Here is a 9,592-nt window from a genome sequence, read left to right on the forward strand (position 1 = left end):
TGTGTGTGTGTGTGTGTGTGTGTGTGTGTGTGTGTGTGTGTTTGTGTGTGTGTGTTTGTGTGAGTTGTGTTACGATTTTTTGGAGGAATTTGTGGCACTGTCTCCAGTGGTCACTGGTTCCTTTCGCTGTCATAACACATCACATGTATACTGTCATGTTTGTAAACAAATGTTTGTTGCTAACCTGAATTAAAGGATTTGTGCATGACTGTGTTGTCATTAATACTGGTCCAGTATTTTCATCTTTCATTCAAAACCAACAACTTTTCCTGATTCTTAGGGGAGTTACTTTGCATGCAGCCTGGTGTGAGTTGCAGTACGGTAGGTTTCTGCTCGGCTTTCCTACCGGTGATCCGCAGCAACGAGTTCGCACGAAGGTGCAGGTAAAGAGAAGAAAGGAACCACACCGCCGCATTGCGACAGGGAATAGCTCAGTAGGCAGTATAGATGAGGAATGTACAACCCTGTAAAGTATAATGGCAGAAGTTAGAAGAAAAAACATAGATAGAAAGGAACTATGGGTAACAGAAGAAATACTTCAATTGATGCTGAAGGATGAGAGTACTAAAATGTTCAGAGAAACTCAGGAATACAGAATTATAAGTCGATGAGGAATGAAATAAATAGAAACTGCAGGGAAGCAAACACAAAATGGCTCTATGAAAAATGTGAAGAAATCGAAAAAGGAGTGATTGTAGTAAGGGCTGACTCACCATAGAAAAGTCAAAACAAACTTCTGTGAAATTACAAGAAAAGGTGGTAAAATTAAGAGTGCAATGGTGATTCCATAGTTAAATGCAGAGGATCGAGTGGATAGGTGGAAACAGTACATTCAAGCCACTGAGAGTAAAGATTTGTCTGATGTGATAGAAGAAGAAACAGGTGTCGGTATACAAGTGACAGGGGATCCAGTACTAGAATCAGAATTTAAATGGCTTTGGAAGACTTAAGGTCAAACGAGTCAGAAGGGATAGATAACATTCCATTAGAATTTCTAAAACCATTGTGGAAGGTGGCAAAAAGATGACTATTCAGGTTGGTATATAGAATGTACGAATCTGGCGATATATCATGTGACTTTTGAAAAAATATCGCCCACACAGTTCCGAAGATTGCAAGAGCTGACAGGTGCTAAAATTTTTGCGCAATCAGCTTAACAACTCAGGCATCCTAGTTGCTCACACGAATAATACACAGAGGAATAAAAAGGAAATTGAGATGAATTAGAGGAAGACCAGTTTGCCTCTAAGGCAGGTAAAGGCTCTAGATAGGCAGTTCTCACTATGCGGTTGCGAGACAAAGAAAAAGTCAAGTCAGGATTTGTCGAGCTGGATAAAGCGTGCAACATTGTCAATTGGTGTAAGATGTTCGAAATTCTGAGGAAAGCAGGGATACGATATAGGGAGAGATGAATATTATACAATATGTACAAGAGCAAGAGGGAAGAATAAGAGTGGACGATCAAGAACGAAGAAGTCGGATTAAAGAGGTTGCTTATTTCAATAAAACAATGACAGAAATAAAAGAGAGGTTCAAGAGTACAGTCTAATGAGTACAGAGTAAAGATTGAGAGTAAATCGAAGAAAGGCGAGAATAAAGAGAAGTAGCAGAAATGAGAACAGCGACATACTTAACGTAAGGATTGATAATCACGAAGTAGATGAAGTTACGGAGTTGTACTACCTAGGCAGCTAAGCAACCAATGACGGACGGAGCAAATAGCACATCAGAAAAAGACTAGCACTGGCCGAAAGGACATTCCTGATAAAGTCTACTGGTATAAACAAAGGCCTTAATTTGAGGAAGAAATTTCTGAGAATGTACGTTTGGAGCACAGAATAGCATGTAACGACACAGACGAGCATCGAAGAATTTGAGCTGTGGTGCTATAGACTAATGTTGCAAGTTGGGTGAACTGATAAGGTAAGGAATGCGGAGGTTCCGCGAGGAATCGGAGAGGGTAGGAATATAGAGAAAACACTGGCAAGAAGATGGGACAGTGTGATAGGACATATATTCAGACATCGGAGAATGACTTCCATTGTACTAGTTGGAACTGTAAACGGTAAAAACTTTAGAGAAAGACAGAGACTGGAATACATCCAACAAATAAGTGAGGACGTAGGTTGCATGGGCTGCTCTGAGGTGAAGAGATAGGCACAGCAGAAGAATTCGTTGCCGGACGCATCAAACCAGTCAGACGACTGACGACTAAAAAAAAATTATTTCCTCAGATAGAGCCGCATGCTTTGTCCTAGGCTGATCAACTGATTAAAATAGACGAATATTGTGTCTCACTGATACATGTGGTTGTTACTCGCTAAAACTTAATCAGAACACGTGGTCAAACAGCCCGGTTTCGTACAGAATGGATAACAGACCTTACTGCAGAATTGAAAATTAAAAATGTTGTTTTGTGTGTGGAGCATAAGTTAGGGAAGAAATTCTTCCGGATGTAGTTGTCCGAAGTATGGCGGACAATACATGTGAGCAGAAATCTTAAAGCAATGAAATTCGTATGTAAGTGATGTAAGACAATTTACCGACTCTCAGGATGTACATGATATTAAGGAAATGGATTTTAACAGTCCCGTAGTTGTAGCTATGGAACTTAAGCATTGCTCACGGGTTCATGTTAGCCAGCGCTGCCATTCGCAAACAGTTCCCGCTACTCACCGTCTAGTACGCAGGTAATTCGCAGTGCGACCGAGACAAAACAGCCATCACGCACCGACGTGTTGTGCAAAGTGCTTCATAGCGCACAACCTTAAACGGTACGTTCTCTGCCAAGCAGAATGCCGACAATGTCGCACAAGCGGCCACACTCAGCAAGCGTGCTTACAGAACCGTAAAGCGAATTCATTTCTACATAGATGTCGACCGCAGAAAATGGAAGTAAACAATATTTCGCAACTGAAATTTAAAGACGCCCCTTCTAGCACAAAGTGCAAACGACAGAGAAGTCACACTAACCGAAAAATTAAAAGTGTAAAGAGGAAGTTAGCTGTCGACAAGTAGCATCTGATCTTCCCAGCCCAAAATCACATTTTGCACTCAACAAAGATTCAGATTTAACAGTCATGCAGGAAGGAGTACTGACACTGAAATTTAAAGGAACAACCGAAGATTATTCATTACTTTACACATTCTCAATTACAATGTGAAATTTCGGAGGAAAATTGGTGCTTCTATTACTTTAATGAATGAGAAAACAACATGAACGCCCAAACCTTCACCAATGAAATCACATCTCACAACTTCTGATGGGGGAGGGACTTAGTTTCACAGTAAATGTACATTGCGAGCCAATACGATCAGTACAGTGACATTCACTCGCCCACACAAGTCCCTTCAGTCGCCATGCTTCCCACCTCGCTTACTAAATCAGCTTCCTTCCCCCAAAACGTTCGTACACCAACACATCAAACTCACTTCCCTCACTTTGGACACCTCTGGATAGCCTACAACTTCCGCAGACTCGACTCCAACTGTTCCTGTTGTGCCCCTCTCATTCCCAGTCCTCGTGTACTACCGTGGCTTAACCAACCCATCCCACCAACTTTCACATCCTTCACGTCCTGTCCCACCTCTCTCCCCCAGACTACAAATTCCGCCCTGACATTTACCGGTCATGTCAGCTTTGCATCCCCCCCCCCCCCCTCCAATGCCACGGGCTCACTCCGCGGGCTCTCCCCATTCCACATACCCTCCTTTTCCCTGTCGCCCCCCAACCCGTTTTCCTTTCAAATTACTGATTTCAATACTATCTACCACTTCTTCCCTGTTCCCCACAGCTACCCCTAACTCATTCCCATCTCTTACCAGTCCTTATCATTGCCACTCTCGTATCTCCATATCCACCATCCTTTTCATGAACAATTTACCATTCCAGGGCAGGTCCTTTTCTAGTTTTAGTGAAAATGTATAGAGCTTCTTTTTTAAACGTCAGTTCTGTGGTGTTCAGTGTTTTCCAAGTGTTTTTTGTTCTTCAAGTGTTTTTAACTGTGTTGTCAGTCCACATTTTTACCACTCTTTTTAAACATTTCATGGAGATGGCATTATTCCTTACTTTCGATAGCACGCTGGGTTACGGAAAGGATGCCAAACCTGAATTTTACGAGGCTTTATTTTCAGTTTATTGGTGAATTTTATGAGCAGATTGATGGAGTTGCACGCGGAGTAGAGAATCAAATCGGCTAGATTTTAAGGAAACATAACGTTCGACCGACTTTCAGACCCACTAAGGAAATAGGTCAAACACTTCGTTCCGTTAAGGATAAACGTCGCCCTCCGTCTGCAAGTGGTGTATACAGGATTCCCTGCACATGTGGTAGGGTCTACATTGGAACTACAAAAAGAAGTGTGAATACTCGGCTGAAGGAACGTGAAAGTCTTTTCTACTAGCGAAAACAGACAAGTCAGATATGGCGGAAAATGCTTCAGTCGGGTGATCACATAGTGAAATTTTCGGATAATGAAGTTTTATGTATTATGACGAACTATTATCCGTGCCTATATAGAGAAGCCATCAAAATATATAAACATGGGGATGATACTCAGCGATATGTGGACATTGGCGCTACAGAATCGTTCAGAAGTTTTTATCTTTGACGTACTATGATCGATAGCTATTTTTTATCGTTGATAAGGTTTATCTCTGCTATCACGTGAAATCCATACCACGCCCACTTTCCACGGAATTTAGGCCGTTCTTCGACGTCCTGCTCCTCAGTCGGCAAGACTCAGCTCAACCAGGAGCACCTCCGAAGATACCCAACGTAGCTTTGTACGAAACGTCAAGGATAGAAGAGTTCCATGGACCACGGACATATATTCCAATCCTTGTCTTCCCCCACAGTTTTAACCGTCTGCAGTACCCTCTGGTATGTATCACAGAAGAAATTCCGTGATGTCTTAACTCATGTCCTGTCATTCTGTGTTTACTTCTTCGTTTCTTCCGTAGAGAGCCTCCTCATTCGTAATGGTATCATTATACCTAATCATCTATGTCCGTCTGCAGCATCATATCTCAAAAGGTTCAGTCCTCTTCTTTTCTGGTGTTCCAAGCGTTCATGATTAACAACCCTGTAATATTGTGTACGTAACGTACATTCTCAGTAATTCTTTCTTCAATTTGAGCCCTATGTATAATAGCAGTAGACTACTCATATGCCATACCAGGGCTGCCTTCTTTACCTCTGACAGTATACAATTTGTTCCTCCTTTCTTCCTCCGTTACGTGTTATTTTGCTTCCAAGGTAGCACAGCTCCTTCACGTTATCTGCTTTGTGAAGTTAACGTTATCACTAATCTAATTTCTGCTACTCCTGATTACTCTCGTCTAACTTCGGTACGCTCTTAGTTAGTGTTCTGTATTAGTGTTCATTCCACTCAACAGGTCGCTTTTACTAAAGGTGGCAATACCATCAGTGAATCTTTTCACCCTAGGTTTTAAAAGCACTCTTAATTTCTATCTCCTTTCATTTCCGTCGTTGCTTCTTATATATACAGACTGAATAATAGGGGCGAAAAATTGCATTCTTTTCTTGCACCTTTTTTTAATCCTGGAAATTCGTTCTATGTCTTCCATCCCGGTTCATCTCTCTTGACTCATGTGTAAGTCTTCTTCACCTGTCTTTCCCTATGGCTTATTTCAATTTTTCCCAGAATTTCCAACATTTTGTATACTTTTATACTTTAGCTATCCGAAACGTGAAATAAGTGTCATCTAGTAGATCAACAGTTTTCTGTTCCGTTACTTCGTTATTTCTCTTGACATCAATGTAGATCCATCAACTGTTAAACTGATCGCGTGATAGTTGCCACACTTGTCCGCCCTTCCCATCTTCAGGATTGTGTGGATGATAATTCTCCAAGACTGTGATGGTATTTCTTCTGTTTCATAGATTATACATATCGCCATAAGTAGTTCCCTGACTGCCATTTTCTCCGTAGAGCCTAGAAATTTCGAAGGAATGTTATCTACCGCTGTTGCCTTACATGAGCGTAATTGTTCCAAAGCTCTAGAAAATACCAATTCCAATGGAAGATCCACTACGTCTTTCACATCGATTCCAATTTTTTTCACATCAGACTTCTCCCTTATAGTGGTCTTCAGTGTACATTTATCTCTCTTCATTTAGTAGTGGAGTTCCCATTGCACTTTTCATATCAACACTCTCGCTCTTAATTCCACCGAAAGTGGTTTTGACTTTTTTACTGTATTTGCTGAGTAAGAACTTTTTCTTATAATTTTACCGCAGAATCTTTACCTTGGGTTCCCTGTTATTTCTCATTATTTGATTACTGATTGATTTATCTTCTTGTATTCTAGTCTTACCCGTACATTTTTGCAAGTCATTCTTTCGTCTGTCAACTAACATATTCCCTTTATTATCCTGGATACAAATTTTTAAAGATGTCCATTCCTCTTCATCTGTAGTACCTGCTGTAGTATTCACTATCCAAGTATCTATATCCTTTGAGGACTTCAAACGCAACTCCCATTTCTCATTACTTTCCCGTGTCCCATCTCTTGCCACATTGATTCTTCCAAATTATTCTCTTAAACTAGTGTCTGTTCTTCATCATTCCTAAACGGTGACCTGAATTTATATATACCCTTGGGTATGCCTTACATTCGAGTATCTGTCTGTAAACTTTGTCAGACAATGTCCGTTTCTTCGGTCTTTTACAAGTACATATTATATTTTTGTGATTTTTAAACGACAGACTGGCTGTTAATAGCTATAATGTATTGCGGAACTCAATTAATTTTTCTCCTTTGTCATCCATACTAACAAGCCCGTACTGCATTTCTCCAGTTCCTCCCTCTACTTCCTTACGTAATTGATCTCCCATAATTATCCTCACATACATCTTCTAACTCACCTTCTGCTCATGATGTAAGCACATATATTGGACCTATTGTTGGTGGCGTTGGTTTGCTGGTAGTACTAACCCTATCACAGGCCGTTTGACAGTAACTCACTCTCTTCTCTACCTTCTTTCCATAACATATCCTACGCCCATTAAATCATTTTTTGCTGATGTTTATATTATCCTATATTCGTCTGACCAGAAATGGGTACTTTCATGTCAGTGACATGAGTACATCAATACTTGGCTTTTATCTTTCTGTTTTCAGGATTTGTAGCTTCCCTACCACATTCAAACGTCTTAAATTCCCCGCTCAAAAATCCGAATCTTTTGCCGATGCGTATATCATCACGACATACTTCCAATAACATGCCAGATGTGCTGTGGATGCATATTATGTTTCTTTAATGCTGTGTTTTCCATTACTTTCTGCGTCCTCACACCGTTGTTTGTTCTTAGAGTAAGTTTTCTATCACAAGGTTGCCATTAAACTCTGTTCCTCCGAATGTCTTGATCAGGCCGTTGGAAGAATGAGGATGACTTCTTATACCGGGAGTTTTCGGCATCCATTGCTGTTAACCATTTTTCAAAACTCAAGTAGTACCTGGGGTCGTATCTAGGACAATTATTAATCATTGTTGGTCACTAGACGATATGTGTGTGTGTGTGTGTCGTTTTTGTTAAAGAAACGTTTACAATAGAGTGTTCCGTTGAGGTATACCTTGGAATATTTACCAAATATGTAACCAGTACAACACATGCCACTAACGGGTCAGAAAGCTGGAAACGAAACCACCCTATGGTCATAGTAGCACCTTTAAATTTTGACAAAGCTTTACGTGGTTTTCGGTCATACACAGCGCAGGCCAGATAGCTCTGCGAAATATTTCTCCATAACCTGCGTTGGATCTGGCGATTTGTGACACACATGCTCTAGAAATACGAGCATCGGAGAGATCCTTTTTGCGGTATGCAAGTGGCATTTGCTGTAAGCCTCGGGCAGGTCGCGACAGGGGATTTATTTGCAGTCTTGCCGCCTTATGACCCGTGTTTAGCCATAAATTTCGCTTTGAATATCCTCTGGCGCGCCATGAATAACATAACGATATTTCCAGTAAACGCTCTGTCCAGGACAATATCTGCCGGCTGATCGCCAATATTTATTCGCGGACACCGTCGGCCTTTCACGCCCAGGTTTTAGGAGATACGACCGAGCCGGCTCCATAAAGGTGATGTAATGGCGAGCGTGAGAGATAGGCGCGGGGTTAAATGACGTGCTGCGTCAGGCGCCGCGGCTTTCCGCCGGAGATGGCCGTACCAGGACGGGCGCTACACGCCACCCGCCGCCAGTGAACACATGCTGACCCACTAAACGGCAGCACCATAAAGGAGACTGCTGTAGCCAGCTTCCCTGCTCTTTCTGGAGGCGTGTTTGTGAGCAATGCGGGGCAGTGCTACTTCTGAAATGTGCTCTACGTCACCGTCATTCCTCCACATAACGTAACAACAGCTCAACTAGAACTTCGAGTGAAGTTCTGCTAAGACTAAGATAAGTAACATTTGAAATTCCGAACATCTGACCATGATTTTAAGGGAAGTTATGGGAGATTTAATTGTCAACTGCACAACCACGTAGAATTTTCTTGGAATAGGTGACAATGGAATTATAATATACGTTATTGCGCTGTTACGTCATAGGGCCAGGGTGGGCAAATACAATCTGTGTTTGGCCCGCGAAAGCTGTCACAAAAAACAGACTTCAACCGAGATTCCCTTCCTGTGCGCGACCAGGGTCTTTCATTAGGACGGTCACATCAATACGCATGAGCAACGTAGATAGCATTCGCGGAAACCAAGTCGACAGTTTAAGGCCAAGCGCAAATTGAGACGCGTATAGCACGTGAAACGCGACACGACACTACACTGCGACGCATACGTTCCGCACATGTCACGCGGGCCAGCGCATATTGAATCGCGTACAGATGTTTGTACGCGCTGGTGGACGACGCTCTGCGCTGACAGTAACGAAGCGAGCGCACACTGTAATCTTTCTCAAACGACTTTACAGAAACGATTCAGTAAAAAAATGTTCAAATGTGTGTGAAGTCTTATGGGAGTTTACTGCTAAGGTTATCAGTCCCTAAGCTTACACACTACTTAAGCTAAATTATCCTAAGGACAAACATACACACCCATGCCCGAGGGTGGACTCGAACCTCCGCCGGTACCAGTCGCACAGCCCATGACTGTAGCGCCTTAGACCGCATTTTTTTTATCTCATTTTGTTCTATATTGTACGTTGAATTTGTTCGTCGCGGACGTCAGATGACACCCGTTCAGGTTCTTCGTTGATCCGTTCAGTCAGTTTTTTTTATTATTATTATTATTACAGAGGGTAGCTAAACCCTCTGACCGGACACTACGATTTTGCGTGTCATCCTTGCGCAGGGGCCATGCTAATCTTCTCTGTATAGTTCCAATTTTAGTGTATGTACCACTTATATGTCAGCTTCGTGGAGAAGTGCCCATCATCTCGCTAATGGTCATACCTATTGTGGTATACACATTTAGTAAGACGCTATGCAAAATTCGAAAAGTTTGCAATGGAAAATAAGAGTCGCTATGATTTTGCGTTTGGTGCGTATTACACCATATGTTGGTGCATATGATATTTAGCTGACATGTTGAAGTTTTGTTTAGATTTGGGAACATG

At 41.9% G+C, this 9,592-nt stretch overlaps 1 non-coding gene across 1 annotated transcript; it reads right to left on the bottom strand.

Moving 5' to 3' along the window:
- Nucleotides 1–9,281: 9,281 nt before the first annotated feature.
- Nucleotides 9,282–9,392, bottom strand: LOC126286531 (U6 spliceosomal RNA). The gene has a single exon (XR_007551704.1). It is a non-coding gene; the product is annotated as a U6 spliceosomal RNA (small nuclear RNA).
- Nucleotides 9,393–9,592: the final 200 nt, after the last annotated feature.

This window comes from Schistocerca gregaria, chromosome 1, assembly GCF_023897955.1.
Source record: "Schistocerca gregaria isolate iqSchGreg1 chromosome 1, iqSchGreg1.2, whole genome shotgun sequence".
NCBI lineage: Eukaryota > Metazoa > Arthropoda > Insecta > Orthoptera > Acrididae > Schistocerca > Schistocerca gregaria.